This window comes from Panthera leo, chromosome A2 (assembly GCF_018350215.1).
Source record: "Panthera leo isolate Ple1 chromosome A2, P.leo_Ple1_pat1.1, whole genome shotgun sequence".
Taxonomy (NCBI): domain Eukaryota; kingdom Metazoa; phylum Chordata; class Mammalia; order Carnivora; family Felidae; genus Panthera; species Panthera leo.
This window is the reverse complement of record NC_056680.1, coordinates 45,078,177-45,099,005: the sequence shown is the minus strand read 5'-3', so window position 1 is coordinate 45,099,005 and position 20,829 is coordinate 45,078,177.

Sequence of the window (20,829 nt, the reverse complement as noted above, 5' to 3'; positions counted from 1 at the left end):
CCAAAGTCCCTTCCAGCCTAACACTGCAAGCACATTTTATTGGAGCTGGAGAAATATGTGACTTTGCAGGGAGATAGATGTTAGTTTTCATTCAGGCGCTGACCCCATCTGTGTGACCTTAGAAAGTCACTAAGTGACTGGAGGATAAGAGGCCTAGACAAATGGCCTCGCCTCTCCCCATTGCCTTATTTCTGAAATTGGAATAATAGTACTAACCTCAAAGGGCCACTGTGAGTATTTAGAGGAAATTCCATAAAGTGCTTAGTCTACTCTTGATGATCAGTATTATCTCCCGGCCCTTTCCCAGTGATTGGTGAGGGAGCAGAACCACAAAGAAGATGAAAAAAAAAATTTCCATAAGGCCCGATTAGTAATCATTGTACAGAGTGTGGAAAGGGAGCAGTAGTGGGCACATATTTGCAAAGCAAGATGAGAGACACAGGACTTCAAAATACCTTCTAGTCCTTTGTCCTCTGTTTTTTTACTTGAGGGACAATGTTGACACTCTTCTTCAGCAATCAGAAATTGATTTGGCCAGAAAGGGCTTCTATCCTTGAGCAAGGAACCAGCCACTTCATATTTTGGCTTTCTGCTTTTTTTTTTTTTTAATTAAGCACATGATGACTCACAATGGTATAAATTTAAATCTAGAGATCCCAGACAAGTTTAGGGGCTTGGATGTCTAGACCAGAAAACTCAGGATCCTTTTTTCCCCAAGAATTTCAGAGTCTGGCTTCACAGAAGTTGGACCTCTGACATATGGGGGAAAACCAGGATTTGGGGCAAACTGCCCAGAGAATGTTAAAGTCTGTGTTGACAAATGAGCACAGTCTCCAAAGAGAAGAGGCTTAGTAGATACTGTGCCCAGTCAAAGCCTAAATGATTATCAGAGGAATAATGGGCCTGTAATATCCATGTGTCCTGCTGCTATAGCTGGTGACTGTCACTAAGAGATGGACTGACAGCTCTTTCAAAATTGGCAAAATAAAGAAAGAGAGAATATTAGTAAAACTAAAACCTGATTCTTTGAAAAAAAAAAAAACTAATGGAGAGAAACAAAGAAACAGAATGCAATCCAGAAAAGGCAAATCTATAAAGGCAGAAAGGAGATTCATGGATGTCTAGGGCTGAGAACAGGGAATAACTGGCCCCTGCTCCCAAAGGTGGGATCTTTTTGGGGTAATGGAAAGCTTTTAACACTGGACTGTGATGACAGTTGCACAGCTCTGTAAATGTACTAAAACAATCATTAAAGGTAAAACAAGTGTGTTTAAACAAGTGACTTACAACAGGTGTATTTAAACAAGTGACTTAAAACAACTGTGTTGAAGCAAGTGAATGTTATGCTATGTGAATTGTATCTCAAGAAAACAGTTTAGAAATACAGAATATATATTCTATTGCACTGTATATTAACTAACCAGAATTCGTTTATTTTATTTTGCTAATGTTTATTTATTTTTGAGAGAGCAAGCAAGACAGAGCATGAGTGGGGAGGGGCAGAGAGAAAGGGAGACACAGAATGCGAAGCAGGCTCCAGGTTCTGAGCTGTCAGCACAGAGCCCACCATAGGGCGTGAACTCACAAATCAAATCTTGAGATCATGACCTGAGCTGAAGTTGGATGCGTAACCAACTGAGCTGCCCAGGTGCCCCTTGTGTTCTTAACTCCAAGTAAAGATAAAGACAAGAGTAGAAAACAAATCATAGAAATTATAGGCACATTTCATTTATGAACATAAATATAAAAATACACTAGCTAACAGAATTCATCAGTGTATGAAAATATATACTAATCAAAGGAAACATCTCTAAAATAACGTTAAATAGTAAGAAACTCGTAAGTTAATGACTATCGATGCCAAAAAAATTTTTCAAAATAATTGACACATATTCCAGGATGAATCTTGAAGGTCCCTATCTGGAATGCATCCCAGGTGACTCAGACCCAGATCCCAGATAAGGGGACACATGTGAGCAATTATCTTGCCAGTACATTTGAATTCCTGAGGAGCTAAACGCAATATGGGTGTGCGTTTCTAGAAGAGTGGTGGGTAGATCATGGTGGGCACACGTCCAGGAGGATTATGTACCAGAGGAAGCAATAGAACAACACAGACAGATTTTTAAAAAGTAGTAAAAATAGAGAAAGAAACAGAACAGGACATATAACACTGCTGTGTACATAGATTAAAAATTCACACAGAGCAACAATACACATTCTGCAATAATATATCAAATAGAATGCACTTTTAACACATTAAAATGTTGAGGGAGAGAGGGATGGGAGTGGGTAGACTTAATGAATCTATCACTCAAGCAAACAGCCCGGACAATCAACAGTCATTTAGCTTGAGCTAAAGAGCATGATTAACTCAGTCCCTGCACTGGATCTTACAGAAATATATCTCTTTCTGGAATTCTTTCTGGGACTGAGGTAATTCCCTAATAAGCTCTCCTTGCTTTGTTTCATATCTGACAAGACTCACTTTGCACATAGTAAGAAACTCGTAAGTTTCTTACGAGTTTGCACATGAATTGAGTAGTCCATTGTTCAAAATAGTGGTTCCTAAACTTTTGGATTTCAGTGACCAGAAGCACTTTTTTTAAATGTAGACAAATACCAACAGAGTTATCTAATATTTAATTTGTGAAGAAAAATCTCAAAGTCAAGGCTTTTCTAAAAAATTCCTGTAAAACTGAATGGATTATTGATCTCATCTACACTATGCAGACTTATATACATATATATATGATAGCATTCACAACCCCTTTTTCTTTGAGCTAGGAAAAATATTCTCATAAACCAGTGAGTGTTCTTTAACCTTGCTTTTATTTTATGTTCGTTTTAGACACTTTTTCCCCATACACCCCCATGAAATTTTAATATCACAAAAGGACTGTGTATGTATTGTGGCCCTTTAAAGGGTCATAAACCATTGTCATATTTAACAATTCTTGAGCCCTCAAGAACCAGTTTTCCCCTCTTGGGGATGATAACACCACCACTGAGAATGCATGCCATACACCAAAGACCAGGACTTGAGACCACTCTTTTAGGAAGTAAGATTCGAAGAAGTATTTCTCCTATCTTTGTACCTGAAACTCTCCCTCAGCAATTCACTCTTTTGTGTTCAGCATTTTCTATTCTCATCCCATCTCTCTTCTAAGTAGCAAACATTTCTAAGACACAACACAGTAAGCATATAAAACAATATTTTAAAAATTAAAAGATGTAGAACACCTGGTGAGAATAAAATGCTTTGCAAGCATTAGGAAAGAGTGAAAGTTGACTCAGCAACAAGTTCATCCCTCAGAGGAGTTGTGACCTGGTGGGGCAGAGAAACAGGTACAAGAATGTGAGTGTAGGTGTGAAAGGGAGGTGATTTGTGTGGGCTGGAGGTAGAGAGACCTAGCCTCACAGTGAAAACCTGGAATACTCTATTATCATGTGATTAAATTTACTCAGTCTTTTTTTTCCTGGCAAGTGGAGAAGAGAAAGGAAGGTGCTAATAAACGTGGGTAAGAGGGATGTTCATCCATCCATCCATCCATCCATCCATCCATCCAACAAGCATTTATTGAGAACATACCGTGTGCCCGGTACTGTGTTAGGGGCTGATGCAGAGACCTAGTTTTCCCCCTCAAGCCAGTCCTTCTCCCAGGGTGAATGATCAGACAGGGGAAGAGCCAACATTCTAACAGTAGTGAGAGCTCCTCTGGTTTGTCATTCACTGCCACACTGGCCCCTGCAACTCTACTCCTGAAACAAGTGTTGTTTGCTTTCCCAGCCTGTGGGCTGTCAGCAACACGGTAATGAGACAGGCACATTGTATAGCAACCCAGTCTCCCCTGCGACTGCCTGACAATGCTTAGAACCATTTGTCACACAGCTAAACAATGAGCTCGAAGCCTTAGCAAGGTGGCAATTAAGAAAATTCAAGCATATCTTCATTTACCCCAGTGGAGTTCTTCATTCTTGACAGTTTGTGAAATTACAGTGTTAAGTAAAGACATCACCAGAATGTTCTTAGCTTATTTGAAAACTCGTTAACTAGAAAATAATGAGGTAAATTTATACACCTAAATGATGTTTACAATTCTGTGCAGTGTCTAAGGTTTTTTTTTTCTTTTTCCTTTCTGTCTTTCTGTCACTGTGTATTATTTTTTTTGGTTGTTTGATGTCCTCTGAATTTCAGGAGTTTTTCTAATGTTTTGGGTTTATTTTTTATTTTAAATAGCGTATTATGTTTGGTACTGTGTAAGATGCAATTTACCTTCTGCAGTGTGAAATAGAAGTTTATGGAAAGTGTAAACTTTTAAGCTATGCCTTGCTGAGGAATCTGCCCTTAGTGATTCCCACAAATGCAACTTATCCATGGTGTGGGTAATCCTCAAAGCCTTTCTAATTTGTTATGGGATACAAACTAACTAAAAATATCAAAACCACAGTCTCTCTGCTCAAATGTTGGATGTTATTCTTTTGGTAGCTCATTGTAGCTAATATATGCTCTGTTCAGTGTGGTATGTTGGAAAACTGGTGTAGGAATAAGGACTGACCAACTGTTATTAATTTGCTTGGTGACTACACCAGTCCGTATAAGCTATGTAATGGTGCAGTAACAGATGACCTCAAGGGGCAGCTTACAATAATACAGGCTTATTTCTCATGTACATTGCTCCAGGTTGACTATGGTCCTGCCTTGTTTCATCCCTAATGTGGAACCCAGGCTGAGGGAACAATCCCTATCCAGGGCATTGCTTGTTGTATAGAAAGAGGTAGAGAACATGGCAGAACATAATAGCTCTTAAAATTCTTTCTTGAAAGTAGCCTAAAATTCTACTCATTTTCCTTTGACCAAAGCAAATAAGTTAGCCAAATCTGCTGGCAAAGGAGTGAAAAAACAAAATCATTCCACAGAGAGTAGCATCAAATACCTTGAAGAGTGACAATCTACAAGGTAACAGTGGACAAGGCAGTGAGCCTTTAGTTTCTTCATCTGTAAAATGCGAGGACAGAACTAGGCATCTCTGAAAGTTCTGTGCTTCTAGTAAAATGAGTGTAATATTTGAGAAGCTGGGAAGGTACCTGTTGAGGAGTTCAGGCAAAGATTAAATAATGTCTCTGGAAAAAAATGTATGGAAATGGGGAGCCTTCCTGGACAATACAATACAATACAATATAATGTCTATATCACTTGAGGTAAAGGAGTTGCAATAGTCACTTGATTTTGAAAGGTTTCACAGAGTAGCTAAGTAGGCCACCCAAATGGCATGATCTGAGGCACGCTAAGCTAAAATCCTCCTCTGAGAAAACTGCATGGAGCCAGAGAGCCCCACAATTAAAGACACACCCTTCTGCTTCACCTGAAAGCACCTCTAACGACAATTATGGGATGGCCTGATGCTAATGCCACCTAAACAAAGAGCAGGTCCATAGTATTCAAGGTGATAGACAAAGGGACAGGTCTCAGACATTACAGGGAGATTCACCCGAGTCTCAGTGGGATATACTCTGGGCATCCAGATGCTGTAGGCGATTGGAATGCCAATAAGAACAGCTTGGACTATGAGCAAAGAAGAGAAGGTAGCCGTGTTACAGATTAAACTGCATTTACTTTTTGATTATTCCTAAAATAGCTGATTTGGACAAATATTTTATCCCAATTTTACTTTTTCTAGTATAGTAAAAATAAACTTTTCTAGCACTGTGAAATGGGAGCGTACATTTAACAAAAGGAAAGTAGCAAGGAAAAGCCATCTTCAAGATCTTGTGCACCTAATGGTGGGTTTGGTAGGAAATTTGCTGTATTGTTTTGGTTACACTGCAAAGTAGTCACTGTCAGCTTTGTATAGCATAAGGCAATCTGTGTATAGGATTACTTGAGGCATAAACGTGCAATTTTGGGGCATGTGATGCAGACGTACTTAGTGTATCTGTTCAACCATCTCATCCTTTCATATATACCTATACCTTTTGTACCTTGGAAGCTGGCTCAGTAAATATTTTGAATAGTAAAGGTCAAGTCACTTCCAAATGACCAACGTCTAGGGACTCAGAAAAAAGAGCCAGGTTAAATTTTCCCATCGACCTTCCTGTTTGCCTGCTGTGTCCAGAGGGGCCCCTTCTTTGATACATTGAGCTGTCTGATCCCACAGCAGCGTCTTACAGCCAGCAGCCAGGTGGCTGTGATATATGCCCCTGCACTGGAGAACACATAGACCTAGAAGAAAAAGGAAGGGATTTGTCAAGTCTTTTGTGCGGAATAGAGACTTCAGCCAAGGGAAGCAGGAGATAAGCCATTCATCTTGGACCTATCATCGCTGCTCCTTTTTTGGGCACTCTCATGACCTGCCTTGTGAACTGTGTCTCAGGACAGTTGATGACCCTGAGACAGGGCATTGGGCCTGGGTATCTCAGCCTTGGCACTGTCCATATTGGGGGCTGGGAAATTCCACATCCTGGGCACTCTCCTATGCATGGTAGAATATGTAGCAGCATCTCTGGTTTCTACCCTCTGGATGCTCGTAGCACCCATGCCCCAAGTTGGAACAACCAGAAATGTCCCCTCCTATTGCCCTATGTCCCACTGGCAACAAAGTCATCTCCAGTTGAGAACCAGTAATCTCAAGGATGTGAGTTCTGAGCCACCTGAGCCGGTTCATTGTTGACTGCAGCAAACAGGCATGTGCCTTGCAGTGATGGTTTGCTGTGTACTTCATGTTTAAAAGTATTAAAGAATGATCAAAAGTCTGACTCTCCCAGGTTAGTAATTACCTCTGTTGTTATTAATTTTCTAAAGCAACCCAGGCAAATAAGTCATTATTATCTCAATCCCTCTGCCATGGCTGATTGATTTTGCTCCCCTATTGTTTCTAATTTCATGTAATGTCTGATTACAATAGAAAACTACTCAATACACTTCTCATGTAAGAGTCATTACAAATAGGCTTATTCCTCAGCTCTAAGTAGGAATGGATGAAGGGTTTTATATCACTTTATTGAAATAAATGTCTAACTAGAAGTAAAATGCTTGAACACTTCACAAATTGATAGTGTAGTATAAAAAAGCTAAAATAGGTCAATACAGGGACCTAATCGTTTTTAAATATGCTAAACATGCATATTTATGATTTTCTTTCATTTATGTTGTACAAATTAGAGCATCAATTCAATGCAAATCACCCTTCAGTGATATCTACCATTCTTCTCTCTGGAATTCTTGAGATGTGTCTGTTGGATTTGTATGGTGTTTGCTCGTATTTGAAAATCTATCAGGAGCTCTCTACCAATCTGGAGAACAAGTCTTGACAGATAGAAAATAGTACAAAAGGACTGGCCTTTTAGCCTAGCAAGTGCCTGGGTCCCTGGCAGCAAATTAGGCTTGTGGGCGGCATAGCCCCTTACTCATCTCCCATGGGGCCCTACCACTTATTAGGTTGCCAGGAGAGCACCTGGCCAAAGAAAGAGTCTGGGCAAATGTTGGTATTGTGTACTGTGATGCTGGCTTTTTGCTGTGTGATAGAACCATAAAATGACAATTACAAGCCAGTCAGGGAGGGACATTAGTGGCCATCAGGGGAATTTTGAGGGGGTGGGTGGAAGGTACTAGAAGGTGAGGAACCAGTAGGCTACAGCCAGCTACTAGATGGTGTCCAGACCGCATAGAGGGATATCTGGAGTTCTCTTCAAGATTAGAACAATGTTTGCCCAAGGACTGTGTTTTTGGTTTTGAGGGCTGAGCCAATAGTTAAACTCTGTGTTAAAAGAGCCATGATGAGGTGTTTTTCTCCCTCACTGTGTGGCCACAGACTTTGCCTGTCATAATTACCTGGTAATTAAGAACAAAGATTATTTTGTTTGTTTGCTTGCTTTTTATTTAAACGTTAGTTAACATACAGTGCATTATTGGATTAAGGAGTAGAATTCAGTGATTCATCACTTACATACAACACCCAGTGCTTGTCACAACAGATACTTCCTTAGTACCCATCACCCTCTAGCCCACCTCCCACCCACCTCCCTCTCTCAACCCATAGTTTCTTCTCTATTATTAAGAGTCTCTTGTGGTTGATTTCTGTCTCTTCTCTTCTGTTTCTTAAATTCCACATGTGAGTGAAATCATATGGTGTTTGTGTTTCTCTGATTGACCTATTTCCCTTAATGTAATACATTCTAGCTCCAACTACATCATTGCAAAATGGCAAGATGTCATTCTTTTTTGTGGCTGAGTAATATTCCATTATATATATATCACATCTTCTTTTTCCATTCATCAGTCAGTGGACATTTGGGAAAAACACAGATTCTAAAGCCAGACTGCCTGTGTTCAAATCCTGCCTCAGCTCTGTGCTTTCCCCCTCTCTCTGTGCCTCAGTTTCTTCCTCTGGGAAAAAGAGGATAACATCATGATCTGAACCTCATAGGATTTTATAAAGATTTAATGAGTGAAAAATGTGTAAAGTGCTCAGAATAAAACATGGCACATAATTAAGTGCTATATGGTATTGATAGGAATATCTTCAACACTTGCTTATCTCTCTTTAAAAAAGAGAAAACACAATCTTTGACTTATGATCCTTTTATATAGAGCTTCCACATTTAGTCAGTGAAAATACAGGATTTCCTGTTAAATTTCAATTTCAGATGAACAAAAAAACATTTTGTTTTTGCTACAAGTATGTCCCATATAATATTTGGGCTTTGGGCATACTTTCACTAAAGAAGACAAAACAATTGCTATTGTCATTGTTGTTAGACATCACTTCTTAAAAGAGATGCCCTATTCACTTCATTGATATTTTAGATAGTGTAAAGTGACATATTTTTCAACCAGGCCACTTAATACTATTTTCTGGTCCTCATTTATAAACTGTCTGCCTCTGCCACTCATAAAAGAACATGCATCTTTTCAAATACTCCCAAATACTGATATATCCCCCCCACCTTCTAGAAAATCTCATGATAATAAAAAAAGTAGAGAAAAATAGAGAAAATGTCTAGATAATTTCTTGTCTGCTTTTTTGGCATTAATTCCATCTAGCTCTCTCTGCAATTTTTATTCTTTTTGGCATATCAGTTATCAGGTAGTTAAATGTTTCCTTGGAATGTTTTCCTGGTGTCTCTCATTGACTCCCACAACTTGCTTTATTACTTGAAGCAAGAACTCTGTCTGTTTTACATTTTCCACTAAGAAAATATGTTAATAAACTCTGCACAGAGTAAATGTTCAAAAATGGCTAAGTAATGATGACACAAATTCGCTATCTGTCCAGTGGTGGTTTATTTGCTCATGTTTGAGTTATGTTGGTTCAAATGGCTTTGAATAAGGTGGCATAATACAGATCATCAGTTGAGTTATAAACCTTTAAGAAGTAATGATTTAGATGTATTTTTTTTCACAAGTGTGGATCACATAAACTCATCCTTCTCAGAGTCAGATTTGCTTTGGGGAACTAAGAAGATAGCTGTAATTCATAGCTTAACTCTTGGGCATATTATCCTGGCTAATGCTGCAAGGTTTGTGGTAAAATGACAATGTTCTTTTCCTATGGAAGTTCATAGTAAAATACAGCAAGTGGATCTCTTGAAACTGCTTCAGTTTATCTTTTCCTTTTAGATAAGAGATCAGTTAGGAAGCATGAGAGTATTTTTTTCATGCTTCTGAGTGACATTGAAAGATTCTGATGTGACCCAGAATGTGTTTTCTGAGAACTTAACTTGCAGACACTAGTGTTCAATATTAACATTTTATTTTGCAGAATCCTGCAGTCATGATTTTGTTTTACTTTGTGTTGGAGTCTCACCAAATGTCAAATCTAAAACTCCTGCCTCACCACCCTATCCCTCTTTTTAATACTTTAGAATATTGACACTCCCAGAGGTGATGTAACTGCCCAGGGTCACACAACTTGGGAGAATCTGTTTTTAGTTCTCTATTACAGAAACAATATGAAGAGAAAAGAAATATATACTGGATTCTTGAACTCTTTGGAAGAAAACTCCATCGAAATGAAGGGATTGTTATTAATAACATTTTCTGCAATGGTGTGTGGGCATCAGATTCACAGTAGCTTGAGTGCAGTGTTGTGGGTGGTTCCAACTGCCTTTGAACTAAGTGTTGACAGAAACATAACACAGCACAGCAGGACTATTCAGGGAGGAGTCTCATAAGGACATGTGGGATATGCTGGATCCCTCAGCACGCTTTCAGCTGTAAGTGACAGAATGTATCTTAAATGTGCTTAAGTACAAATGTAAAATAATGTATTCACCCAAGTAAGACATTCAAGTGTTAGATTCAGGCACACCTAGATCCATGGACTAAACCTTTGTGGTCCAGCCTCTGTGTCTCTATATCTAGATTACGTTTTATTCCCAATTAGGTTATCTCCATGTAGTGACAAGGTGGTTGCCAAAGTCTCCAGTGGTTTCTCATGATTGAGGAGAGAGTATATTTCCTGACAGCACAAGGACAATTCATAGATGGGACTCTAATTGGCCCTGGCATGTCACACTTGTGTATACCTTGACCAATCACTGTGAGAAGAATGGAGTAATGTTATTGGCCTGGTCTGGGGCACATGCCCAGCCATTGAGCTGGAGGCAAGGAAATCTCCACCAGATCCTCAAATACTGAGAAGAAAAGATTGACATTTTGCCTAAAAGAAGATAGACCACAGATGTTTTGTCTCTATATTTATTTACACACACACACACACACACACACACACACACACACACACATCTATAGCCACTGCACCTGTTCATGAGTATAGCCCTATCCAATCTCTGAAGTCAGCAACAGAGACTAAAGGTATTTACAGATAGTGCTTGGAGTTAATTTCTCATCTCTTTCAAGATTCCGTAGCTCCTTAAGGATTTCGTTTCCTGCTTTAGTCATGTAGTGAGGAAAATATGTTCTTTAGCTCTACTTGTCACTGTATATATGACCTACACTTTGTTTTAAACTAGCATCGTTACAAGGTGCCCTTAGTCTCATATAGTGTCCATTTCTCCAAAGGCAAGGAAAATTATAGGTATAATGGAACTGATTACTGACCCTCAGAGATTCAGAAGGTATGAGACCTGGGATCTCACCTGGATTCCTAACCGGAAGGATTTTGTAGGTTTTAAGAGAATTTTGGAGGGCCGCCTAGGTGACTCAGTGAGTTAAGCATCCGACTCTTGATTTTGGCTATAGTCATGATCTCACAGTTTGTGGGTTTGAGCCACACATTGAGCTCTATGCCGGCAGTGCAGAGCCTGCTTGAGATTCTCTCTTTCTCTCTGTGTCCCTCTCCTGCTTTCTCTCTCTCTCAAAAATAAATAAGTAAACATTAAAAAAAGAGTTTTGGAGGCTCCTTCATTCATTTATCAAATGTCTCTTGAGTAGCAATATGCCAAACCTGGTTTTAGGCACAGAGTTCAGAGAAGTAAATAAGGCAGACAACAGCTCCGTTTTGACAGAGTTTGCATTCTGGTGGTGGGAAAAGAAAACGATGAAATAAAATAGAAAAATAAGAATGAACTGATAGGATAGTCACTGGGAAGGCAACTCTTAATAAGAAAGTCAGGGAAAGACTACAGAGATACTCACCTTGAGCTAACACTCAAATGACAAGGAGGAGCCATACTTTCAGAGATTTGAAGTGGAATATTCCTTTCTGAAGGCTCTGAGGTGGGAAGAAGTTTGAGAGATGAGCAGCAGAAAGAAGGCTCAGTGAACAGGGAGGAAATTAGGATGGAGGGATCATCAGGGACCATATGAAAAAGGGCCTCATAGGCAGGTGTGAGGGATCAGGTTTTTATAATCAGTATAAGTAAGAAGGTATTGGAAGTTTGTTTGCAAACATGACATTTAAACTGATTTGAGTTGGGGAAATATCACTCTATTCTGTGGGAAATATATTGTGTAGAGCACAGTCTTTTTTTTTCACTTTTCAATTTTTTGTTTAAATTCTAGTTAGTTAACTTACTGTGCAATACTAGTTTCAGGAATAGAATTCAGTTATTTATCACTTCCATATAACACCCAGTGTAGAGCACTGTCTTTCAAAGTCTGTTGCCTAGGACGAGCAGTAGCATCATTTGGGCACTTGTTAGAAATGCATATTCTCAGGCCTCATCCAGACCTACTAAATGAGACTTTGGGGAGGGACCCAGTAATCTACACTTTAATAAGCCCTCCAAGTGATTCTGATGCACATTCCAGTTGGGCATTGCTGATGTTGAGGCAAAAGTGACAGGAGGAAGATCCCTTAGGAAGGTGGATAGATTAGAAGGAGCCAGATGACATGCCATGTGCTGGCTCTGCACTTTGTAGTTCTGTTTCCTTAGTAAAGTCACTTTGCTTACTAAGCCTTAGTTTTCTCAACTGAAAAATGGGATTATTGATAATCTACCTCCAAAAAAAAAATGACATTAGAACTAAGCATTGACTTTGTGAATAATTAACCGCAGTATAAACAGAAATTGTTGACATTAACATTGTTCATGCTGGAAGGTGGGAGGGATGGACAGTTAATAGGCAGGGACATGTATCCACACACCATTTTGTGGAGCTCCATTAAACTACCCCCATCAGTGGTATTTTTTAATCCCACCTAACTGAAATTCAGGATAGTGACAGCTGTAGTTCTAGAAAAAAATCACCTTTTTACCTTGAGGGATATATGTGATTAATTTCTCTCTTTAGAATATATTCTTTCACACGCAAAAAAAAAATGGTTACTTTTTAAGACCCCATGCTAAACATTGTTTAGACTACAAAGATGAATAAAATCTATTTGCTATTCTTGGAGACTTTACAATGTAACAAAAGGTAAAATGTATACAGAATAATAGAAAACACCTTCTGTAGAATTTCAGAAAGGATAAAGATTTCCAGACCTTTCCTTCCTCCTTAAAACCTGCTTACAACTTCTAATGTATTACCAACTCTCTGCAACTCCCATTTGTGTTCCACATGAGAAGTTCCATTTGAGAGAAAAGAATCTGAAACACCACAAGGTTCAAAAGAGAACAAACAACGTGGAAACTCTTCAGAAGCCTAAAGATTAGCAAATCTAGTTCTGAATTTTAAAGGAGAAAGTGGATTCTCCCACTTACCAATGTTAATTATAATCTTAGGCAATTTATCTAAAGTACAATATCAAAAGAAACCTAAAGCAGGTCTGAAACTTGGCTGTGCAGAAAACTATACCTGAGAAATTTATCTTAGATTCACCTAAGCCTGGCAGTAAGCACTCAGGAAGGTGTTAAGGATGTTTTCTACTAATTAACTGTACCTGGTGAGTAGGTGGCTCACAGCCAAAATCTTAAGGGCAGTTGGACTTATGAGGACCTTTGAGAATAACATAGTGCAGACTTTTTGTGTGGACATTCCAACCCTGCATGAAGGGACAACCAGCCATAGGTTTCCATGGGGAATTTTGGGACATCTAAGCCAAGAGCATGCTAATTATCTCCTGCTTGGAGTAGTCATTTCTAAACTGGCAAATGTCCTGATCATTGGCCATTAAGGAAAATGTCTGGGTCTCTTGATGTCTTTCACAAAGCACATACATTGCCACGATCACAGAGATGTTTCTAAAAGTGTTGTAAAAGGAAAGAGGAATCACAGGAACCAACCACTATACCAGACCAAACTCATTTTCCTTTTTCGAAAGTTTCTGTAAGAGAAGAAACATGAAGAAAGGAGAAATCGTATATTGAACTTCCAGAAAGGCATGGATAAGTTCTCTCATAATGTGATTATAGACAGATACAGCAAAGTGGGAATTGGAGGACAGTACCCACTAAGAGGCTTCATAAAGTGGTTAAGAAGCCAGTACCTAAGAGTGAAGATAAATTAATTTCCAGTGATTTTTAAACCCATGTCTGTGACTTGGTACAGGGTGACTGATGTCAGAGGACCGAGTGGAGACAGTCTCTAGGGAAATACCAACTCAGCACCAGGAAAGCACAGATGAGTTCTCTTTGTGATACCGGATGCAGCATCTTGCAGAGGTAGATGGATAAGAGAGGGGCCAAATCAGTTTTATAATGAAGCAGTTAAAGCTAATACTGAATGAGCCCAAATCTGAAGCCAAGGCCACAGCATTAAAGACACCAGTTATCAGAAAGAAAGAAAGCTCTGATCAAAGAGTGGCTCTTACTGAATCCCCCAACACATTTTTTTGGGATTTTAAGTGGACTCTCCTATGTGGCAGGTCATTCCAGGGACATCTTTTTTTTTAAGTTTATTTATTTATTTTAAGAGACAGAGGGAAAAAAGAGAGGGAACACCCCAAACAGGCTCTGCACTGTCAGTGCAGAGCCCAATGTGGAGCTCAAACCCACGTACTGTGAGATCATGACCCAAGCCGAAGTCAAGAGTCACGTGCTTAACCTACTGAGCCACCCAGGTGCCCCTTTCCTAGGGACATCTTAAGGCTACTTTATATGAGGCAGAAAAATCCTGAAGTGAGTAACCAATACATTTTGAATAGGGTGATAAATCATCCCAGTTGCCTGGCATTCCCAGGATGTGTACATTCACTTTTAAAACCAGGACAGGCCACAGCAACATCTTACTTGACATGTCTCTGGAGGCAGGGAAACAAAAGCAAAAATGAACTATTGGGACCTCATCAAGAGAAAAAGCTTATGCACAGAAAAGGAACAATAAACAAAACTAAAAGGCAACCAATAGAACAGGAGAAGATATTTGCAAGATATCAGATAAAAGGTTAGTATCCAAAATCTATAAAGAACTTATCAAACTCAACACCCAAAAAAACAAATAATCCAATGAAGAAATGGGCAAAAGACATGAATAGACAGTTTTCCAAAGAAGCTTATCCAGATGGCTAAGAGGCACATGAAAAGCTGCTCAACATCACTCATCATCAGGGAAATACAAAATCAAAACCACAATGAGATACCACCTCACCCCTGTCAGAATGGCTAAAGTTAACAACTCGGGCAACAATGGATGTTGGCAAGGATGCGGAGAAAGAGGATCTCTTTTTGCACTGCTGGTAGGAATGCAAACTGGTGCAGCCATTCTGGAAAAGAGTAGAGAGGCTTCTCAAAAAACTAAAAATAGAACTACCCTATGACCCAGCAATTGCACTACTAGGTGTTTATCCAAAGTATACAGGAGTGTTGTTTCGAAGGGGCACATGCGCCCCAATGTTTATAGCAGCACTACTGACAACAGCCAAAGTATGAAAAGAGTCCAAATGTCCATCAACTGATGAATGGATAAAGATGTGTATGTATGTATATATGTATATATACATACATATATATATATATATATATATATATATGTGTGTGTGTGTGTGTGTGTGTGTGTATACACGTGTGTATACACACACACACACAGCCATCAAAAAGAATGAAATCTTGCCATTTGCAACAACATGGATGGAACTAGAGTATATTATGCTAAGTGAAATAAGTCAGAGAAAGATGAATATCATATGGCTTTACTCATATGTGGTATTTAAGAAACAAAACAGATGAACCTAGGGGAAGGGAAGCAAAAAGTAAGATAAAAACAGAGAGAGAGAGAGAATCCATAAAAGATTCTTAAATACAGAGAACAAACTGAGAGTTGTTGGCAGGGTGTTGGGTGGAAGGAGGGGCTAAATGCATGATGGGCATTAAGAGGGCACTTGTTGGGATGAACGCTGGATGTATAATGTAAGTGATGAATCACTAAATTCTATTCCTGAAATCATTATTTCACTATATGCTAACTAACTTGAATTTAAATAAGAAGGAAAGGAAAGGAAAAATGAAAGGAAAAGGGAAATAGGAAAGGAAAGGAAGCTTTAGTTAGGGGCTGGAAAGGGTAGGAGAGAGGGATTACAGAAGGGAATAAGGAAACTTTTTGGAGTGATGAATATGCTTACTACTTTGTGTTGCCAATTTCATGGGTATATACATGTACAGGTTATAAAATATGCATGTATAAAATATGCAATTATCATATGTAAAATGTTCCTCAATAAAACTGTTTTTAAAAAAATAGATAAATAAAACCAGGACAAGTTGGTCACCCTAATAGTGAGAGGACCCAAAATTATGTCATCTTCACACCCATCTTCAGGAGGCAGAAACCAAGGCTTACTTACGATGGCTACATAGGTGTTTAGGGACACTTCTAATAAGTGACAGAATCCTGAATTGAACCTGAGCAGTTGGATTCCAAAGCCTGCAATCTTAAACCTTTCAGAAAATGTAAAAGGCCTCAATAGCTGCTTCATCACTTAAATGGCTATCATGGGAGAAAGACTGAGCTTATTTTATGAAACTACAGTGGTCAGTGTGTATGTGAAGTCACGGAGAGACAGGGTTCTAAACTTTTCCACTTTCCAGGATGGAATAGGCTGCTCCAGAAGAGAGAATTCCCTGAATTTGGTAGGAATGCTTGGAGAAAATTCAAGCATTGCATAATTGGCCAATCTCTAAAATCACTCCTGACAATGAGATGCTATTTTTTAAATTTATTTTTCTGGCAAGGTCAAAATTAGGAAAAGACTCCCCCACACATACTCACAAAACTGACTTTAAAAGCACAATAGAAAGGCAAATTATTTTATGGCAAAACTTATGATTCATCATAAATCCCCATGCTTCTTTAATAAATGCTGATGCACCATATGCCCCCTTCAGTTCAAGTTTGAGTGTAAATCATAAAATGTCCATAATCCAAAACGCTTTATGTGTTTTTATGATCACAGAAGGCTGCCTTGCCTTCCATTCATGATTAATTTTTTCTGATGGCTCCCTCTAGATCTTAGAAAATAATTAAAACTAATGAACAATCCGCAATGGCAGTAAAGCAAGGAGCATATTGTTTCCTGTCTGGGCTCAAAGCTTGATCAAAGGGAAGGCTCACTGAGACACAACACGCTTCTGTGTTGTACTTCACTTCCTGACCACCCACTGAGACCAAATGACAGCTTCAGGGAAAATCATGAATTAAGATTTTTTAGCACTTTATAGAATAGAGTTTGCAAAAATACAATTAGTCGCTATAACTGCTGACTCCCCAACAGAGGATTCTAAGATAAGCACTTTTTATTTTCTTTTACTGCTTTCCTGTATCAGTGGACCCATGTTTTTGTTAAACCAGATCTCTTTCTCACAAATATCACATAAACCAGGGTGACGGCAGCAAAAAAGGGAGGAAGGAAGGAAGAAGGAAGGGAGGATGGGAGGGAGGGAGGGAGGGAGGAAGGAAGGAAGGAAGGAAGGAAGGAAGGAAGGAAGGAAGGAAGGAATCACAAATTACCATTTAATCATAATTTTCCAAGTTTGATGATATGTTTTCAACAGATAATATAGAGAGTATCTTATTTAGAGGTTTACCCAGTGAAAGAATAAAAGCAAAGCTTCAGGTTATATCAGTCCTTTCGAGGATAGACGTTAAATTGTGAGGTGTTTCTGTAGAAAGAGGGGAGTGGAAATTGAGGGAGGATTGATTACTTCCATATTTTCTATTATCTATTCTGTGGCTCCATCTATGGAAAAGTGCTTGAGTTTTTTGGCTGACTTGATACTTAACTCAATTTAATTTGACCAGTCAAGCAATTAACAAATCGTAGTCAATCAAAATAGAAGCTTTGTCTTTTTTTGCTTTTCTTCTGCAAATGACTTTTTTTAATAAGTCCCATGCATTAAAGATACAGCCAAAGTGAATTAGCTTTTATCATCAACCTCAAAGGGGATTTAGATGATAATAAAAATATAGTCGATTCTTAATTGCTTTGAAGCTGATTACATTTGGGGCCTTCTGGAGAGTTTCTTCCTTCTTTCATTTCCTGTCTTTCTGTTTATTGGCTCCAAATGGGGAGGAAGAAACCACAGATGGTCCAGAAGCACTTGTTAAAAGACTTTATATGAAAGTTATCAGGAGTTGTTTAGATTTCCATTATGCAGGCTTGCTCCATTGTCTCACTGGCACAGCATATTGAAAGTTGGCGATATAATTCCAGAACTAAATCAGGAAGCTTCTGTGGACTTGTCCCCAACATTGGCCCAGAGCAAGGCCTTCTGAATGCCCTCGGGTGCCCCCACCTTCTTCTTTCTCTGTCATATAATCTTAAAACCTCCAGAATGGAAAAGCTTAGCTGTTCCCTCCTAATCTCCTTGGGTCAAACTTTACTCTCAGAAAAGGATGTCACACCTGCAGAATTTAAGATGGGGTTTTAAATCTCCTTATTTATTGTGGAATAAAAGAGGTTATGAATTGAAAAGGGCAGCATATACCTGAGTTGGTAGAATAAAAACCTTAGCAGACAAGTGGCAGAATTAAACCACCTGCAGTGTTTTATAGACTACATGCCCATTTAACACATGTCTGAAACCATCCCTGTTCTATCATACATGAGCAAGGCCAGAGTTCTTAACCAGGATCCCTTGACAAAGGTCTAGTGCAGGGCTCAGCGATCTATAACCCACAGGCCAAATCAAGCCCATCACCTGTTATATGGCCTTTGAGCTGGGAATGTTTTTCACATTTTGAAACGGGTGAAAAAAATTAAGAAAACATTTTGTGACATGTGAGAATGCTATGAAAATCAAACTTTAGTGTCCATACTAAAACTAAAGTTTTATTGGAACATAGCCATGCATACTTATTTACATATTGCTTATGGATGCTTTTGCTCTACAGTGGCAGTTGAGTTTTGGTGAAAGCCCGTGGTGCCTAAAATACTGTACCTTTGAAAAAAATGTTGCTGACCTTTGGTCTGGGACAGTGTTTTTAAAACAATTTCCTAAGGATCCTAATTGTTCAGAAGAGCTCACCTGAGAACAGAGAATGGGAAGGAAATGCTCCAGAAAGAGACCACATGGAAATGTGTCATATTCCACTACAACTGTTCTGCTTTTACCTCTTATGCTTCAGAAATCTATGATTGAGCAGAGGTTTCTCTGGAAGAAAGCTAGAAGTGGGAACTGGGAACTGGAAACTTGTTAGGACCAAAGCAGTGCTAGCTACATCTACCTTCGTCTTCCCTGTGCTACTCATCTCAGCTCTTAGGGTCTTTGCTTCTTTTTTCATCTGTTATGTTCTCATCCTGTCTCTCCCTATTAACTTCTTTAACCTCTACTTGATTTCTTATTCTTTCTTAAACATGCTTTCTTAGTTTCCTTCTTTATGTGGATATGGCTTACCATGGCATCCTTATAACTTCTGCTCCACTACTATTTTGCAAATTCCTTCTGCTTTTCTCCTAAAGAGAAAAATCTCATAGTTAAGCCTATGAGCTTTGAACCCAGACTACTTCGGTTTGAATCCTGACCCTTCTACTTACCAACGTTGAGTTGCTTTGTTTCACTGTGATTCAGTTTCCTCCTAATTAAAATGGGGATAATAATTGTACTTCTAAAATGTCATGAGAATTGAATAATGTACGTAAAGTAGATAGAACTGTGCATGATATATAGTAAGGATGATATAGGTGTTTGTTGTTACCAGTAGCTGATTGGCTCCCTTCAGCCATGGATGGGCCCCGGATAAACTTAAGAGATGTTTTAGTGCTGATCTTTTGTCAGCTCCCGCCCTAGGTCAAATCAACCAAGGTTGGGTTATAAGGTATGGTAGATTGCATTGAAGGCCCCAATTCTTTATCCCTCCTTGTATCCAATCCCTGTGTTGTATAATGTTGTATTACATATACTTCTTATGCCTTGACTCTAGGCTTTGTGTGTGATTTGCTTTGGCCATTGGAAAGTTGGCAGATATAATACCAACAGCAGCTTGAAAAACACACGGTTGAGTTCATGCTCTCTCCCATCTCTACCATTGTCCTGAGAAGGACATGCCCAATTCCAAGAGAAAGATGAAAAACATGTGGAGCAGAGCCATCCCTGTGGCCCAACCAGCCTAGAACCTTTAGACTAAGGAGAAATGAAACATGATTTTAGGCTTAAAATCCTTCATGTTTTCTATGCCATTGGTTTGCCACACAGAATAAACCATATTAGGAAGAAAAATATCTGGTTAAACCCAGTAACAGATCAACTTTTTAAATAAATAGGTAATCACACTCAGGCATGTATGTATAAAATATTTTTGACTGCATACATCAAGATTTTTTCTTTTAAACTATGTTATTCACAGTTACTAACCAAAACTCCTAATTCAGAATTCTAAATGTTTTTTCTTCTTCCCTTGATTCACCTGGATTTAAATTTTTGTAAGCCATTTTTCCCAAAAACTCCACAAGTTATCTCTCAAACGTTGAAACAAGTTGTTTTGCCTTACCAGTGCAAATTCTCTTTGGGATTCTCTTAAAACTCATCTGCTGTCAAAGGGCACTGTAGGTGGTTTGCATAGCCATGAAGGGTGAAATTGATTTCCAGATGTCCAACTCAGTGGGGTTTCCTGTGGAATTTGAGGAGAAACAAAATGGAGATAATGGGAGTGAAGGAGCAGGCTGACTTCTACATATTTGTAAAATAGAGGTATTTTCCTTCAAGGGAAAAATAGAATAAGACGGATACAGACATACATGTATTAACAAAGGTTAACTTCAAACCTAATTTTCATTTTAGAAATCCATCTAGTGAAGCTGAGACTAGAGATATAGGGCCAAAATAGTGAACATAAATTGAAAGTCAAGATTTTTAGCCTTTGATCCCAGACGTGTTTACTGTCCAAATGGACCAGGCAGACTGGGATCAGGATACAATTTATAGTCAACGGAAGAGAAAATGAAGAAATGCCTTTCCAAGAAATGATACTGACCATTGTCTCTTTTTATACCCTTCCTTCTAGGGTGACCCTTTAGGTTTTATTTCCCCATGTGTGTGAAGCAGCAGCAT